General features: G+C 37.7%; 1 pseudogene; it reads left to right on the top strand.

The window, feature by feature from the left end:
- The window catches only part of LOC148790410 (uncharacterized), a 33,906-nt pseudogene extending 20,680 nt beyond the window's left edge, over positions 1–13,226 (top strand).
- The last annotated feature ends 6,530 nt before the right edge of the window (positions 13,227–19,756 follow it).

A 19,756-nucleotide genomic window follows, 5' to 3' on the forward strand; every position in this document is an offset into this window, starting at 1 on the left:
AAAACAAAAAAAAATCATTTATTTTATTTTTGCAACATAATTTTCTTTTGTTTATTTTATTTTATTTTATTTTCGGTTTAAATTTTAGATTCGTTTCTTTTCTTCTGTTTCAGATAAAAAGGCAATAAAAATAAAAAAAGGAAATAAAAAAATAATTTATTTTATTTTTGCAGCTATATTTCTTTCATTAATTTTTAGATTTGTGTTTTTTATTAAAAAAACGAAAAATAATATAAATAAAAAACATTTCAGCATAATTTTTTTTCTTTTGTTTATTTTATTTTTGGTTTAACTATTTTTGGATTTGTATTTTTTCTCTCTTAATTTATCTATTTCTTGCCTAATTTTCTTTTTAATCATTTTATTTTCATTTTAATATTTAGATTAGCATTTAGTTTGTTAGAATTTATTTTTGGTAGTTGTTAATTCTGTTAGGCATAATTAACTTTTTTTCTTTCTTTTCTGTTTGCAATAATTATTCGTTACTTTATTTAAATTTTCAAATCTGAATTTAAAATTTCAAATCTGTTTAAATTTTCGAATTTGAGTTTAAATTTCAAATATGAATTTAAAATTAAATTTTAATTCGAATCTGAATTTGAATTTCAAATTTCAAAATTTAAATCTTAAAGTTTTGAATAAAAAATTGAAATAAAAATAAAATAAATTAAGAATTTGAAAATTCAAATTTAAATTTCCAAAAATTTAAATTTTGAATTAAAAAATATAAAAATATAAAAAAAATCGAAAAAAAATTGGTGAATATTTCTCTTGCATTTTCATTCCATTATTTAGGGTTTGATATTCTAGAACATGCATCATATAGGTTTATTTAATTGCTGAAATTATCTTGTTAGTTGTGAATGTGTTAGGTTTTCTTTCTTTTTATTATTTTAATTGCTTCTCTTGCTTAGTTTATTTTATTCTTTTATGATATTGCTGAATTGCATCTTATAAATAATTGTTCATGCATTGTAGTTAGTTGCATTTTGTTGTGTTTATTTTGTCTTTCCATTAATTCATTTAAGGGCATCTAACCTAAATAAGATAAGGTGGGGATTTCATCACCTTTCCTTGGCCCAAATATCACCACCATTCACATGCGGTTCACCCTAACCCTAATTTAAAATTTGGATAGAAAGATCCTTTAGGGAAACCCCACATTTGGTTCAAAGGTGTGTTGAATTTTAGGAGAGCTTGAAATTATTTTCCATAACCGGTGGTTGGTGTCTGAGGAAAGAGGTTAAATGGCTATGCCTAAGCGGGTTTTGTGGTTACTTAATTAGGTCTGTGTTAGAGCAAGGGGAGCCTTCCACATCCCCACCTCTTACCTGGCCAACCAAAGAAAGTGTTGTAAAGCCAAGTGAACCTAAAAGGATTCACATTGGTTAAATCACTAGTTTAGGAAACCCTAGGTTAGTCCCTAGGTCGTATGGTTGATTTGTTTTCCTTTAAAAAAAAATTAAAATTCCAACTTGAATTTAGATTTTAGGAATTTAAATTTCAAAGGCTGAGTTTGAATTTAAATTTCAAAAAAAAAGGAAAACAAAAAAATTATAATAATAATAATTTTGCAATGGTTGGAGTGTGTTGAATGAGAAACTACTTCCAAACTAAGACACAAATAGATTGGAACCTTGTGTCCCAACAATTACCAACCTTGCATATCGACAACAATTACCAACCTTGTCATCCTACTCAACATGTTCCATCTGTTCAAGCCCGGCCCATCATGTGAGCCAATGCCCTACTGCGGGCCCATGTTAACCGATCATTCCAGAGCAAGTACATGTAGCTAACGGATTTGTCCAACCCAATTTTACCCCATCCTTTATTCCATATAACCCTGGGTGGAAAAATCAACCCAGCTTCGCCTATTGGGCCCAATCCCAAGAAACCACCCTACCAGATGTGTACTCTCAATGGTCTGCAGCCCAGGCTCATTGTGAGTATAGTGATTACCCTATGACCCAACTGGTTCAACCTTATCAAACCGATTCATTTGATGATAGGTTTTTGTAACTCCAACACCTGATCTTAGCTCAACAACAATCAATCCTAAAATTATAGAGCCAAGTAACTCAGGTTAGGGAAGCTAACCTGCTATGGGAAAATAATTCAATGCTTAGTCAACCAGTTGTAAACCCTAGAGATGAATCCTTAGGTCTTCCCCAATACCAAGATCCTACAACCTTTAATACCCCAAAATTATAAAATGCTAAAGAAACCTCAGCTTTTCAATGGGAGGAAAAGTGTGAAGACCTGTATGAGTCTAGAAGTCCTTCTGCCTACCCAGAAAAGAATAAGAATTGTTGTACGATAGATGCAGAAAGAAACCCTAGAGAAACCAATCTGGTCACAATAGATGACCCGACGGAGGAAGTTAATGCCTTAATGAAGTCTCCTCACCCATTTCAATCTTGGCCTACTATTGAACCTCTACCAAAACTAAAGGGTGAACCACCTGTTTCTTCTTTGGAATCTCCCCCACAACTGGAACTAATTCCCTTACTAGACTCCCTTAAGTATGTGTTTTTAGGACCCGACCAAACACTACCAGTGATCATAGCCGCAGACTTAACCCCTAGATAGGAAGAGAAACTGATTGATGTACTAAAGGAGTATAGGGGTGCTATTGGTTGGTTAGTAGCTGATCTGAAGGGTATTAGTCTGTTCATCTATATGCCCCATATTTACATAGAGGAAGGTGCCAAACCTAGTAGGGAGATGCAAAGAAGGTTGAACCCAAATATGAGGGAGGTGGTCAAACAAAAAGTAGTTAAGTGGTTAGATGCGGGTGTTATCTACCCGATCTCGGATAGCAGTTGGGTAAGTCCTACACAAGTGGTTCCAAAGAAAGTTGAACTCAACGTGGTCACTAGTGATCAAGGTGAAGTCATCCCTACCCGACTTACCATGGGATGGCGAGTGTGCATCGACTTTAGGAAACTCAACGCAGTCACAAAAAAAGACCACTTCTCTTTGCACTTCATTGACCAAATTTTAGAAAAACTCACCAGGCAAAAATGTTTATGCTTCTTAGATGGGTATTCTGGGTACAACCAAGTGGACATTTACCCCAGAGACCAAGAGAAAACAACTTTTACCTGCCCTTATGGAACATTCTCCTTCCAACGGATGCCGTTTGGATTATGTAATGCACCTACAACCTTTCAGAGGTGTATGACGATAATTTTTTTGGAAATGGTGGGTGATTTCCTGGAAATATTTGTGGATGATTTCTCGGTCTTTGGGGATTCCTTTGAATCATGTCTCGAACACTTACGAAAAGTTCATCTATGATGTATCGAGACAAACTTGGTCCTTAGTTGGGAGAAGAGTCATTTTACGGTCAAAGAAGACATTGTTTTAGGCCACATAGTTTTTGAACGGAGTGTTGAGGTGGATAAAGCAAAAATTGACCTAATCTCTAAACTTCCACCTCCCACTTCTGTCAAGCAAATCCGTTCTTTTCTTAGACATGTTGGCTTCTATCGATGATTTATTAAGGACTTCTCCCAAATTTCTAGACCATTATGCAACCTTCTAGCAAAAGATGTCTCATTCAGCTTTGATAGCGCATGTCTTAAGGCCTTTGAGTACTTGAAAGGGGCACTGACCAAGGCTCCAATTCTGCAACCTCCCGACTAGTCTTTGCCCTTTGAAATCATGTGTGATGCCTCTGACCACGCCATTGGAGCTGTTTTGGGACAAAGGGTGGATAAATGATAAGAACCCACTAGACGACCTACTCTAGGAACTCTTGAATCAAGTTGTTATGCGCACCCAAAAGCTATAAAACAAGTTGTAGTTGATCAGATTAGAACCTTAAGGAAACTAAGTCCTTAAATAATCCAATCTTGAAGACGCCACAAAGGTTGATCACTCCCTTGATAAGTCAAGATATTGTATTATACCAAGACCACAAGAAGGTAAAGCTAAGCTTGCTGAAAATACCTTTATATTATTGATGATCTCGTTTTACATAGTTGTAGCCTTTATATAGGCATATAAACATCCTTATCTTATAAGGAAACTCCTAATCTAATCATTTAATATCATTATCTTATGAGGAAACTCCTAACTAATGAGGATCCCTTTAATTTAGGAAAACAAATCTGCCTTGATATAGGAATCCTTCTAAAAGACTACAACTAATGATAACTAAGCATAGAAAAGTCAAAGTAAAACAAAACAAAACAAAACAAGCCCATCAAACATAACAAGACAAAACAAGCCCATCAATACATCTTATCATGCGGATTGGGCCTTTCCTTATCATGTCCATGCGCCTTGGTCTTATGTCATGGATTCCAAGCTTTGTTATCTAGATCTAAGCCTTGTAAAGCCTCTTTCATTCTCTTTGTCCTTGCCCTAGTCATTGGACCACCGATTCCTTGCAAAGGATCTTGAGAATATTTGGGAATATTAGTTTGAGCCATTTAGCCAGCACCTCGATCTCCATTAATAAACGTCCTATAGTGATCTATTATGCAAACCATACCCTCTCGGAAGCCCAATTGACTTATACTACCACAGAGAAAGAATTGTTAGCTGTAGTGTTTGCTCTGAAAAAATTTCGTCCATACTTATTAGGCACCAAAGTAGTTGTATACTCTGATCACTCAGCCCTAAGACATTTGTTGTCTAAGAAAGAGGCCAAACCTAGGCTCGTCAGATGGATCCTTCTATTGCAAGAATTTGACCTTGAGATTCAGGATAAAAAGGGCTCTAAAAATGTAGTAGCTGATCATCTATCCCAAATTCAAATTGAAAAGATAGAGCCCATCCATGACTATTCCTTCCCAGATGAGCACCTTTTACCTGTCTCTCATTGTGCTCCCCATGGTACCCATATTGTCAATTACATAGCAGTAGGTAAAATTCCCAAGGGGTGGTCTAAGAATGAGAAAGACAGATTCTTTTCCCAACTCAAATACTACTTTTGAGAAGATTTCGAGCTATTTCATATCTGTTCGGATCAAGTGATCCGACGATGTGTCCTCGAGTCTGAACACCAAAGCATTCTTAACTATTGTCATACTCTAGCTTATGGGGGCACGTTTTGAGAAAGAAAACTATTGCCAAAGTTATGTAGAATGGGTTTTACTGGCCGAGTTTATTTAAGGATGCCCATGTCTTTAGCCAAAATTTCCTAAGATGTCAATCTGTCAGGAATATGTCCTAAAGAGACATGATGCCACTTAATCCTATTCCAGCTATAGAAATTTTTTATGTTTGGCGTATTGATTTCATGGAACCATTATTTCCATTGAATGAGCAAGGGGCCCTTCTTGCTTAATCAACAAAAATAATCCTCACAGTTAATTCGTAGAAAATATATGAATACCCATAAACAATGAACTGAAATAAAAATCAATTAGATCTCACAATGCTTATAGAATCAATACTTCCCTAACCCTTCAACCAGAAATAAAAACTTACAAACACTTCATGATGAAATCGCAGCTTCCAGATGAGAAAGGGGGCGAACTCTTGCTTCTTCCTCCTTGGTTGCTGATTCCTCTCTCTGAAGACTGAAGCTCTCTTCGAGGAAATTGATGCCTTGGGTGCTGGTCCGCCCCCCCTTTATATAGATTTGGGGAGAGGGCTTCTCTCCAACTCCCTTAAGGAGATTATCCTCAAACTGGAAAGTCCTAGTCTAATTTGAACTTATCCTACCTAACTCTTATCTCTTATCTTTTTAGGATTACAATTTGAGAATTTAAATCTGATAAAACTCTTTTATTGAGATTACATTCAACTTATATTCTAATGGGACTCTTGGATCTTGAATTCGAACTGGTCTTCTTTAAGAATTCGGGCTTCAAGACTCTTCTGCGAAATGGGCTTCAACTTGTGAAATGGGCCTTGCTACGAAATTGCTCCGACTTTGGTTCCGAATTTGTCTTTGATGCGGACTGATTCTTCCAAAACATAAAACATAAACATTGTGGGCCTTTTTCTTATCTTTCCAGTGCTTCTTGAATTGTCCAAATCGGAGTCTGGAATTGAGAGTTATGCCCAGATCACTGATCGGTGCCCAAATTATGCAAAATCATCCGATTAGCCTTGTTTTCTTCCAATCGCCTTCTTGCTTGGCCTGAATCGAAATACAAGAGTAATGAGTCTAATTAGGTACCATTTAAGTGTAAAATACTAAATATTGAGGGATAAAATTATGACAAATTTTATTCTCATCAAGGAGCCACCTAACTTCTAATCTTCACAATTCAGCGTTTAGCTATTAAATCTCAGCCTTACATAATATTGGGTGCCTTCTCCTTTCCTTCTTAGCATTAGGTGATAGGAATAAAAAGTAACATATTTTTATCCCCAATTATTCATTCTTTTACATTAAATTAGCACTTAATTGGACTCACTACTCTTGTATTTCGATTCAGGGCAAGCAAGAAGGCAAATGGAGGAAAACAAGGCTAATCGGATGATTTTGCACAGTTTCGGCACCGTTCAGTAATCAGGGCATACATCTCAACTCCAGACTTCGATTTGGATGATTCAAGATGCACTGGAAAGATAAGGGAGAAATCCACAACTCTCATGTTTTGGGTTTCGACAGATTCAATCTGTATCAAGGTCAAAATCGGGCCCAAAGTCGGAGAGAATTCCTAGTAAAGCCCATTTCACAACTGAAGCCCAATTCGCACGAAAGTCTTGTAGTGGCCCAAGTTATTAAAGAGCCCAACTCGGATTCAAGAATAAAGACTCCCATCAGATTTAATTTTCAAATGTAATCCTAGAAGGATAAAATGATTGAGATTAAATCACTAGATAAGAGATAGGATAGGATTAGTTCAAAACCAATTAGGACTTTCTAATTCTGAGGATAATCTCCTAAAGGAAGTTGGAAAACAACCCTCTCCTTACGGATATATAAAGGGGGAGAGGGGGGGCGGGGCGGACTAGCTTCAGCACTCAATCAATTCAGAAGATCAATCCATCCATCTGGGAAGCAGAGCAAGAAGGAATCAACAACCATGAGCGGCTAAGCTTTTCTTTTCTGATTCAAGGGGGATTTTTGATTCAATTGTGTCATCATGAGGTTCTGTGTTTAATTTAAATTCTTGCTTTTAATTCAAGTATTCATTGATTCTTGTGCATGTTCTTATGGATGTTAATGTTAATTAGTTTGACAAATTAATTAATGTTGATCTTCCTACTACTATCCATGGTTCGATGATCCATAATTGTCGCAAATAGTGGTATAAGTAGCAATTAGGTTATTATCTTTTTGGGTCAATTGTTCATGACAGCCTTTGACAAATGTATTAGCATGTTTTAACCTAAGGGGAATCAACGGAACAAGATTTGATAATTGCAGCTATCTCAATTATTGTTATTTTGGTTTAACTGTTTTCATAAAGGTTATTGCTATCATTAATTGATATGGAACGCTATCGTACCCAATCGGTTAATGATAAGTGTTGATCGAATGTTGGGTTTGGTCAACTAATTCAAGAAAACACGAGGTTTATTATGGCTATCCTAATAAATCCTAAGGTTAAATACTTGAATTGCAAGACTGCTGAAGTTTACTATGATCAATGACCAATTGACTCAATCTGAACCCTTGGATAAGAATTTGGTAAGACTGAATTTTCCTTATTAGTTGTTATTTGCTCTTTTGTTATTTTAGAATTTTAATTATTCAAATTTCCCACTTTTCATATTGCGCATTTGGCTGAGAAATTAATTACTGGCTCCCTGTGGGATTCGACCTGGTACCACAATTACTACAAGTTTATAGTAAGGTGGGACTAGAATTAATTTTGAGGGCTTCAACAACACATCAAAATTTTGGCGCCGTTGCTGTGGAGCTACTTTAATTTCTTAGCTTTGTACCTTCTGTTTGTGTTAACCTCCTTTGTTTTATGACTCGTGCTCCTCACCAAGGTGAACTAGAATATAACCCTGAAATTGAGAAAACCACCCGTTGATTGAGAAAGGAGGCAAAACAAAGGAAGGACCATTCACCTCCAAGGGTGAATTCTGATATTGATTTGACAACTTGTGATTGACCCATTTTCGAAGAGGAAGAAAGGATGGCTGATAGAGAAAGAACGCTAAGAGAGTTGGTTGCGCCAATCATGAATCAACAACCTTTATGCATAATCTATCCCACTCTCGAGGTAGCTTTTGAACTTAAATCAGGTTTAATTCAATTGCTTCCTGTCTTTCATGGCTTTCCAGGTGAGGACCCTCATAAGCATCTTAAAGAGTTCCATGTCGTCTGTTCGAGCATGAAACCACAGGGTATGACTAAGGATCAGATAAAACTTATAGCTTTTCCTTTTACTTTACGATACAAAGCAAAGGACTGGTTATACATTCTTCCTCCTGGTTCAATACGTACATGGGATGAGATGAATAGGATGTTTATAGATAAATATTTCCCTGCATCACGAGCTACAAATATTAGGAAGGAGACTTGTGGGGTTCGACAGTTTAGTGGTGAGACACTATACGAGTATTGGGAAAGATTTAAACAACTTTGTGCTAGCTGCCCATACCACCAAATACCTGAACAACTATTAATCCAATACTTCTATGAAGGACTCCAACCTATGGATAGAAGTATGGTAGATGCAGCTACTGGAGGAGCCTTGGTCAATAAAACACCCGAAGCGGCTAAGAAATTGATTTCCAACATGGCCGAAAATTCCCAACAATTTGGAGCAAGAACAGATGGTGCTATCAGACGTCTTAATGAGGTAAGCCATTCTAATTTGGAAAGTCAAATATCTGATCTAACTACTTGGGTTCATCAATTGGCTGTAGGGCAATTACAAACAGCAAGGGTCTGTGGCATATGCTCGATTCCTGGGCATCCTACGGATATGTGCCCATCATTACAAGATGGTTCGATGCAGCAAGTCAATGCCATAGGAGGATTTCTAGGCCAACCTCAATGCAAGTATGATCCCTATTCCAACTATTACAATTCTGGGTGGAGGGATCATCCCAATCTGAGCTACAGAAATCAAGGAGGGCCACAGAGATTCCAGTCTCAAGCTTTCAACAGACAACCTCCAATTCTAGCACATACCCATGCTCAAAATCAACCCTCAAGTTCAGGTATGTCTTTAGATGAGATCGTTAAGGCTCTTGCGACTAACACTCAACAATTCCAATAGGAAACAAGGGCCAGCATCCAGAACTTAGGGAACCAAATCAATCAATTTGCTACTTCTATTAGCAAGTTGGAGGCGCAAAACTCTGCAAAGCTACCATCATAGACGGTATTCAATCCCAAGGAGAATGCGAGTGCAGTGGTGTTGAGAAGTGGGAAGGAATTACAGTCACAGCCTACTTCACCAAGGAAAGAGGATAAAGAGCAGAAAGAAGAGGAGGAACAAGTATCACATGAGGACTCCCATAAGGTAAAACCCAACCCCCCTCTACCTAAGATGTCTAATGCCATTGTGCCACCATTTCCTAGTAGGTTGGAAAAATCTAAGAAAGAAGAGTACGAGCAAGAAATCTTGGAGACCTTTAGGAAGGTGGAAATAAATATTCCCTTGTTAGATGCCATCAAGAAAATCCCCAAATATGCAAAATTTCTGAAGGAGTTGTGCATTAACAAAAGGAAGCTGAGAGGTGATGAGAAGGTAAAGGTTTGGGAGAACGTGTCAACTGTCATTAAGAGGACCTTGCCAGAAAGTGTGCTGATCCAGGTATGTTTACTTTACCTTGCGTGATTGGCAATAAAAGAATTGAGTGTGCCATGCTAGATTTAGGTGCATCCATCAATGTCATGCCATACTCAATTTATTGTGCTTTGAATTTAGGTCCATTTGAAAGAAACTAGGGTTCTCATTCAGTTAGCTGACCGTTCTAACGCTTACCCTTAAGGGATTGATGAAGATGTTTTGGTGCAGGTTAATGACCTTATATTTCTAGTTGACTTTTACATCTTGAAGATGGAGGAAGATACTATCACAAGTTCAGCCCCACTTTTATTAGGCAGGCCATTTATGAAAATGGCCAAAACCAAAATAGATGTGGATGAGGGTACCCTCTCCGTCGAGTTTGATGGCGAGATTGTTAAATTTAATATTTTCGAAGCAATGAAGTACCCCAATGAATGTCATTCGATTTGTTCAGTTGACATTGTTGACTCAATTGTGCATAAAATTTTTTGGGAAGAGGATATGAATGCGGAGCTCAAATTAAGTGCACAATTGGATATGAAGGAAGAGCTAGATTCATCCTATGAAGCTTTGAAACCGATAGTAGAACAAAAGGTAACAAATTCTAATATTCCATCATCATTTTCTCATAAAAAATTGTTGCCTTCTGTTTTGCAGGCTCCGAAGTTAGAGCTGAAGACCTTGCCAGATCACCTTAAGTATGCCTACTTGGGTCACAAAGAAACATTGCCAGTGATCATTGCAAAAGGGTTGACTGATGATCAAGAGGCACGACTTATTGAGGTTCTGAAAGAGCACAAGGCAGCGATTGGTTGGACCTTCGCCGATATAAAATGGGTCAGCCCCTCAATCTGCATGCATAGAATTCTTTTGAAAGATGGTGCCAAGCTAGTCAGAGAATCGCAAAGGAAGCTCAACCCGGCAATGAAAGAAGTGGTAAAGAAAGAAGTGCTTAAGGGATAATCTATCCGATTTCGGATAGTAAGTGGGTGAGTCCAATACATGTTGTACCCAAGAAAACTGGGATCATTGTGGTAAGAAATCAAAATAATGAACTGGTCGCAATGATGGTACAAAATGGCTGGCGTATGGTGATTGACTTTCGGAAACTTAATTTAGCCACTAGAAAAGACCATTTCCCCTTGCCCTTCATAGATCAAATGTTAGAAAGGTTAGCTGGCAAGGCATTCTTTTGTTTTCTCAATGGATTTTCATGTTATTATCAAATCGTTATTGCTCAAGAGGACCAAGAGAAAACGACTTTTACTTGCCCATTCGGCACTTTCGCTTACAGATGGATGCCTTTTGGTCTGTGCAACGCTCTAGGTACTTTTCAAAGGTGCATGATTAGTATATTTCCTGACTTTATTGAGAAGTGCATTGAAGTGTTCATGGATGAATTTACTGTCTATGGTGATTCGTTTGATGATTGTTTAGATAATTTGAATAAAATTCTGGATAGATGTGTCGAAACTAATTTGGTTTTGAATTATGAAAAATGCCATTTTATGGTAAGGGAAGGCATTGTGTTGGAACATGTTATCTCTACCAGAGGCATAGAGGCCGATAAGGCAAAGGTTGATTTAATTGTGAGCTTACCTTACCCTACAAATGTTAGGGAAGTGTGTGCCTTTCTTAGACATGCAAGTTTTTATCGTAGGTTTGTCAACGACTTTTCAAAAGTTGCCCTGCCATTGCCCAAATTGCTTCAAAAAGATGTGTCTTTCGACTATGGGGATGAATGCATGGAAGCATTTGATAAGCTCAATAATTTGCTGACAATTGCACCCGTTATTCAACCACCGGATTGGAACTTGCCCTTTGAAATCATGAGCGATGCAAGCAACTATGTGGTAGGAGCTGTTATAGGTCAACAGATTGATGGGAAGAGTCATGTCATTTACTATGCTTCGAGGATGCTGAATATTGCACAATGTAACTACACAACCACCGAAAAGGAGCTACTAGAAATTGTTTTCGCTTTAGATAAATTTTGATCATATTTGCCTGGCTCTAAAGTGATTGTGTTTTCTGATCATGCAACTTTGAATACTTATTGGCGAAAAAGGAGTCAAAGCCGAGGCTGATACGATGGATACTTTTGCTCCAAGAGTTTGATTTAGAAATCAAGGATCGAAGGGGAGCTGAAAATTCGGTGGTAGACCATCTAAGCGGGTTGGTAAAAGATGAAGACTCCTCACCCATCTCTGAGCTTTTTCCTGATGAGCAACTGTTCCAAATAAAAGGTATGGTCCCTTGGTATGCTGATATCATGAATTACTTAGTTACTGGAATTTTGCCTAGTTATCTTAGCAAGTTGATGAAGGATAAAATCAGGTATGAGACAAAATATTATGTTTGGGATGAACCTTATTTACGAAAATTTTGCTCTGATCAAGTGATTAGGAGATGTGTCCCTGAAAGTGAACATATGTCGATTTTGAATTTTTGTCATAATTATGCTTGTGGTGGTCATTTTGGGCCAAAAAGAACTGCTAGGAAGGTCTTAGATAGTCAGTTTTATTGGGCAACTTTATTTAAAGATGCATACTTATTCTGTAAAATTTGTGAAAGATGCCAAAGAACAGGTGCATTGTCTCGCAGAAATGAGATGCCCCAAACTCCCATTCTTATTTGTGAAATTTTTGATGTTTGGGGTATTGACTTTTTGGGACACTTTCCTTCATCTTGTGATTTTGTTTACAAACTTCTGGTAGTTGATTATGTCTCAAAATGGGTGGAAGCAAAAGCCACCAAAACTGATGATTCTAAGTGTGTTGTAGGTTTTATCAAATCTAACATTTTCAGTAGGTTTGGTAATCTTCGAACCATCATAAGTGATCAAGGGACCCACTTCTGCAATAAATCCGTTGAAACCTTGCTAAAAAAGTATGGGGTACATCACCGAGTCGCCACTGCCTATCACCCCCAGACAAATGGACAAGCTGAGATTTCCAATCAAGAGGTCAAGTCCATTTTAGAGAAGACGGTGAATCCAGGTAGAAAGGATTGGAGCCTACGTCTGGATGACGCACTTTGGAAATACTGAACCACATACAAAACACCAATAGGGATGTCTCCTTATAGGATAGTTTTTGGCAAATCTTGTCATTTACCAGTTGAAATCGAACATAAGGCATATTGGGCAATCAAACGTTGCAATATGGACATAGAAGAAGCTGGCAAGGTAAGAAAGCTCCAATTACAAGAATTGGAGGAGTTGCGTTAGAAGCATATGAGAATTCGAGAATCTACAAAGAGAAGACCAAGTTGTTCCATGATATATTGCTTTTAAGGAAATAGTTTATGGTTGGTCAAAAGGTGTTATTATATAATTCTCAACTCCAACTCATGCTAGGTAGGTTGCGTTCTAGGTGGATGGGTCCATTTGTTGTTACTAATGTGTTTCCTTATGGTGCAGTGGAGATCAAAAGTCTTGATACAAATAAGGTTTTCAGAGTGAATGGGTACAGATTAAAGTTGTTTCATGAAGATGCAAATGTATCCTCCTTGGTAGACATCACGTTGGATCTCCCTCATTATTCATCAAATTAAGAGAGCAAGAAGGACGTCGAGCATAACGACGTTTAACAATTGCGCTTGTGGGAGGCTGAAGGGATGAGAGATCCATCCCATGGACGCCCAATGATTGCGGAATAAGGGGCAAACTTCAAAATTTTATCTCTCCCTTCAACTGGGAATCGTATTCCCTATTTAGAAAATCATATTTTCAAGGATCAATCTTGAACCATAAACTGAACCAGATCTGAACCAAAAGGAGTGGGAGAGGATTATACCTAATACGGAGAAATACTATCTCCCAATGGAGGTGTTCACGCCCAAGGAAGAATCCAAAATCTGCTCCCACTGAAGATGGCGCAGTGCAGGGTGGAGCAGAATCAGCAACGTTCTTCAAAAGAACTTGATCCTTCGTAAGGATCAACTGGACGACTTGAGTACAGCTCCAACCAATCTTTTCACAAAAGATAGAAATCAAGATCCAATCTTGATTGCTCCCAAGAACTGGAGATCAAACTGAAGGAATGGTAAAAGCAGGAAGGTGGCGGCAGGAGAGAATTCGCAGTATGCAGGAAATCTCTCAATCTCTCTTTCTTCAAAGAGAAGAATGCTATGGATGTTGTTGATGATGTTGTGTTCTTCAAGGCAGCCGCCCCCTTCCCCTTTTATAATCTCAAAGGGATCAGCTCCTAATTAGATTAGGAGTTGCTAATCCAAATCATATTTGGGTTAGAAGTCCCTTAGTGATAAGGGATAATCCTTATCTTATCTGCAAATCAGATCAGCTGTCTCCTAATCTAATTAGGAGGTTTCCAGATCTAAATCTTATTTAGATCTTGGACTCTCTGAGTGGATAGGGTCTAAGCCCAATCCTTTTAGCTGACCCACTTCAGAATTCGCCCCCTTTAAATGACTGATCAAATCAGCCCAGTTCGAAATGGGCTTAAGGCCCATTTAAGGTTATGTACTCAAAAGGCTTCCAAATTTCTGCCCAGTTGGGCTTCCTTGTATGGCGTGGGACCCAAGCATTGATCTACACATCAGCCACATGGGTTCGGCCCAGCCTTTGTTACAAGGCCTGGCCGAATACACTGTTAATGACAGTGCACCCCCTGAAACCCATCAAATGGGCTCTATGGGCCCAACACTTACACTAAGTGGTCCCTGGGCCAAGCCACCTTGTAACACCCAGGGACTGTGGGCAGATGCAAGATTAGCCCATCAGGCATTATCCTCAATGGTCTTACACTTAACCTCTCAGCCCATAATGATCATACACTGCCCGACAAGAGAGGACCTCTCCCTCGGCTGCAAGGAACAGTGTTGCACTCTCCACTTATATGGATCCCGGGAATTAAAACCTTCTTGCAAACAATTTAGAAACCATACATATATACTTTTATATCTTATATAAAATATGTTTTGCAAAACAAATCTCAACTGTTGAAATCGGCTACCGGCAGTCTTGGTTTCCATCAGTGAGAGTGCATCCCCGATCATTACCTATGTCCGACAAAGGGGCTGATCCTGTCACTATGATCACCCACTCAGATGAATTCTCGGACTGTCCCAACATACCCAGGTTTTGACCCCCGCTAAGGATCTCACTGATTGGTACATCAAAGACAGCCCAATCCGACACCTAGTGTAATATCATAATCGAGTCTAGGGGTCGGGTGTAACTTTCCAGTTTTGCCCATCAATCTCCAAGGTCCAGGGCAATACTGGAAATCTGGTCCAGTTCCAAGATTCAATTAATCCTACACTGTATGTGCCTAGGGTCTCACCCTGGCAGCTGAGACAAGCCACCCCAACCGACTTGGTGGCACCACAGTGTCAGCCTTGTCAGGATAGGTCTCCCCAGACCGACCCACTGGCTGTGAACATTCTAAACTAACACGAGTCTCATTAAGTGTCCAGTTTAAGGGTATTACCCAGAAACATACCAAGGGAACATGAATCAAATATGTATCTTTATTCATTTACAATAAACTCATAAAGTACATCATTCTGATTGAAGCTAAGGGCATACAAAACTGTCTAACAGAGGCAACCCATTGTGTTTAGTTATTCTTTTTGTTTTCAATTTTAGGAACATGGTCATGTTTAGCAGCTGATTTTACACCGGAAGGATCTCAACAAGGCGTTCAGGGAAGTTCCCTTAAATCTTTCTATCCTACACACAGTCATATACATTGGGGACAATGTATACCTTAAGTGTGGGGGGATTAAAGGAGTTTGATAAATTCAGAGTTAACTCTAGTGTGCTTCGATCATCACTTTTTAACCTTGCTTTTTGAAGTTTCTGCCCCCTAGAAACTTATCTTTGAATAATTTCAAACTATCATGAATTATGTGCTTAGGTTGAATAGACAAGACAGGATGCAAGCATGACTAACTAAACTTTTTGACTACGTAAGGCACCTCATTACTTTGGAATAAGCAAGATTCAATACAAATGTAACCCTTATGAGCATTCTTTTTTTTGCCTAAAGGCCTGTCAAACACGGTTTGATTATTCTAGAACTTGCTTTGTAGTCATGTTGAGACCACATCAATGAGTTCAGGGATCGGAATGGAAATGGTGATGTCTACTACTGCAAAAAAAGTAAAAAAAATAAAAAAATAATGATAATAATAAAATTCGTGACAAATGTGAGATGGAGCATAAAATGCACTCACATTTAGAAGCGGATGAAAAATGTGAGATGGAGCATAAAATGCACTCACATTTAGAAGCGAAAAGATTGAGATGGAGCATAAAATGCATTCACCCCTAGCACTCCATTTCAATTTTTGATGCATAGAACTCATAATTAGTAGTGGAGATGTGATACATAAGCAAGCTTATGGTGATAACATACCTTGTTTTGACCCCGGAAACTAATGATACCTCAAAAACAAAGAGAGATATTTGAATCTGGCTGCATTTGATTGTTAAAACAAAGAGTGCCTATTTTAGTCCAAGAATGTTTAGACGATGGAATGCTTGTTTTCCTTGACTGTTGATTTAACATGGGTTCATGTGGAATGATGGTTTGAGGTTACTCTTTGACAAGTTAAAGAGGAGAAAGAAGTGGAAAATAAAAAAGATTATTAAGTCTGAATTGAAGCATGCGAAAGGGCAAGCATCATATTGAGAGAGAGAGTTTTAAAATCAGTAGGTAGTTAGATTGTTTTTGCTTGAGTTTTGTCTTGGCCGAGGACGGGCAAAGTTTAAGTGTGGGGGGATTTGATAGGAATAAAAAGTAACATATTTTTATCCCAAATAATTTATTCTTTTATATTAAATTAGCACTTAATTGGACTTATTACTCTTGTATTTCGATTCAGGGCAAGCAAGAAGGCAAATGGAGGAAAACAAGGCTAATCGGATGATTTTGCACAGTTTCGGCACCGTTCAGTAATCGGGGCATACATCTCAACTCTGGACTCCGATTGGGATGATTCAAGATGCACTATAAAGATAAGGGATAACTCCACAACTCTCATGTTTTGGGTTTCGACAGATTCGGTCTGCATCAAGGTCAAAATCGGGCCAAAATTCGAAACAAATTTGTAGTAAAGCCCAATTCACAGCTGAAGCCCAATTCGCAGGAAAGCCTTGTAGCGGCCCAAGTTATTAAAGAGCCCAACTCGGTTTCAAGAATAAAGAGTCCCATCAGATTTAATTTTCAAATGTAATCCTAGAAGGATAAGATGATTGAGATTAGATCACTAGACAAGAGATAGGATAGGATTAGTTCAAAACCAATTAGGACTTTCTAATTTTGAGGATAATCTCCTAAAGGGAGTTGGAAAACAACCCTCTCCCTAAGGTTATATAAGGGGGGGGGGGGGGGCAGCGGACTAGCTTCAACACTCAATCAATTCAGAAGATTAGTCCATCCATCTGGGAAGCAGAGCAAGAAAGAGTCAACAACCATGAGAGGCTAAGCTTTTTTTTTTCTGATTCAAGGGGGATTTTTGATTCAATTGTGTCATCGTGAGGTTCTGTGTTTAATTTAAATTCTTGCTTTTAATTCAAGTATTCGTTGATTCTTGTGCATGTTCTTATGGATGTTAATGTTAATTAGTCTGACAAATTAATTAATGTTGATCTTCCTATGCTATCCATGGTTCGATAATCTGTAATTGTCACAAATAGTGCTATAAGTAGCAATTAGGTTATTATCTTTTTGGGTCAATTGTTTGTGACAGCCTTTGACCAATGTATTAGCATGTTTTAACCTAAGGGGAATCAACGGAACAAGATTCGATAATTGCAACTATCTCAATTATTGTTATTTTGGTTTAACTGTTTTCACAAAGGTTATTTCTATCATTAATTGATATAGAATGCTATCGTACCCAGTCGATTAATGATAAGTGTTGATCAAATGCTGGGTTTGATCAACTAATTCAGGAAAACACGAGGTTTATTATGGCTATCCTAATAAATCCTAAGGTTAAATACTCAAATTGCAAGACTGTTGAAGTTTACCTATGATCGATGACCAATTGACTCAATCCGTACCCTTTGATCAGAATTCGGTAAGACTGAATTTTCCTTGTTAGTTGTTATTTGCTCTTTTGTTATTTTAGAATTTTAATTATTCAAATTTCCCACTCTTTATACTGCACATTTGGCTGAGAAATTAATTATTGGCTCCCTGTGGGATTTGACCTGGTACCACGGTTACTACAAGTTTATAGTAAGGTGGGACTAGAATTAATTTTGAGGGCTCCGACAACACGTCTTTAGGATCACCCTTAAACCATCCTAACCCTTCCTTCTAAACCCTAGGGCACCCATATTTTTGCTAAAACCCAACTATCACGCCCATCTTTCTCTCTAATTCTAGTTATATCCACCCTTCTCTATAAAAGGGTCCTAGGGGCCCTATAGAAGGGGTTGGTCAATTCATCCAAGTAAGAAGGAAGGCTGATCTTGAGAAGTTCAAGGGTAGAGGAAGAGGAGGATGCCTAGGCAAGAGGAGGGGTTCCTACTTGCATTTCGCCAACACCACTACTGCCACCTTTGGATTTGAATTCCAACCATTTTTTCTTTAGTTTTAAAATTACTTTCTGTTCTTTAATTTCCAGTTTAATTTTTTTTTCCTTCCTACAAATTTATTTTTATTAGATTTAATTTGTGTTTCATTTCTTTTCTGCAGATCTAAAATTCGACTAGGTAAGGCGGAAGGCCTAGCTCGAGAAGTTCGAGGCTTGAAGGAGAGATCCGGAGACTACTACCTCTAATCGGATTGTCAGACATTTTGATTTCGTTCCTATTATTTATTTATCTTTGTTATTTATTTATTCTTATGCAGTTGTTATTTTCAAAACTGTTCGAATGTGGTTTTAATGAATTTGATTTTTTAATTAATTTTTTATTTTTGCATATCCCACTTACGTTCTCTTCTCCAGGATCTAAGTACATAATTATTTTTCCCTCGCTTCCCTATGGATACAACCCGTTCTCATCACTTTATAGCGTTAGTAGTTGTTTGAGAATCAGAATAAAATTATAAATGTTTAAACTAGTGTTCTAAAGTATTTAACGATGCACTTTCGGACATTAAATTATAAATGTTTAAACTGGTGTTCTAAACTACAAAAAGCAGTTCAGCCCATATAGCAGAATTTAGGCTGATGCAATTTTAACTTTACAATATTGGGTTTTACAGGTTGGGCTGAATTGCATCTTGCAATCAGCCATCAAACCGTTGGCCCATTATAAATTTTAGGATTGTGAGTAGTCCCTATTGAGCCACGGATTCAATCCAACCAGTTTGGTCCAATCTGGGTTGAATGTCTCTAGGGTTTGCTATCTAATTCAAGATCCAATTCATGAAGATGATCTGAAATTAATCATGGCTAATAAAAGACAATCAACAATCATAAATCAAACATAATAGTGGGTGGTTGTTCATGTGGCTGCAAACCTGCAAGAAAGAGGTTAGTCACAATTTGCAGATTTATTTTTCGTAAATCGAAGATTGCAGATCTTCTATCTGTGCAAACATCTTCTCCTCCACGTGAACCAACACTTATTCCAATGAAAAACTAGAAAAAAACTAATTTCTCTATTAATTTACATCAGAATGAATCCTATACATTTCGTCAAAAAAAAATTATTTACAGGCTCAATTGAATAGAATGATACAACAGGATGCGCAAATTCTTGGCACCGATAAAGATTTCAATGTCCACCATATGAATAGCCCATGATTTAAGAAATAAATATAGCACATTTCTATAATTATTGTAGATAAATAAAAAATTGATTTCAGATCATTCGCCCATAACAGAGAACAAAATTCTTAGAGAAAACCCTAATTTTCAAATCATGTATGATTTTGGTTCAAGAATAAGAACCTGGCTCTAATACCATTGAAGGGATGGGAGATCCATCATACGGATGAACAAACCCTGCAGGAAGGTTGAGTGAAATTTCAAAAATTTATTTATCTTCCATCCGGGAATCGAATTCCCTAATTTAGAAAACTGCATTTTCAAGGTTCATTCTTCAAACAAATCGAACTAGATCTGAAATCAAAAGGGAAGAGAAGAATATACCTGAT

Source organism: Nelumbo nucifera, chromosome 7 (genome assembly GCF_055504915.1).
Source record: "Nelumbo nucifera cultivar China Antique chromosome 7, China Antique-T2T, whole genome shotgun sequence".
Classification (NCBI taxonomy): Eukaryota; Viridiplantae; Streptophyta; class Magnoliopsida; order Proteales; family Nelumbonaceae; genus Nelumbo; species Nelumbo nucifera.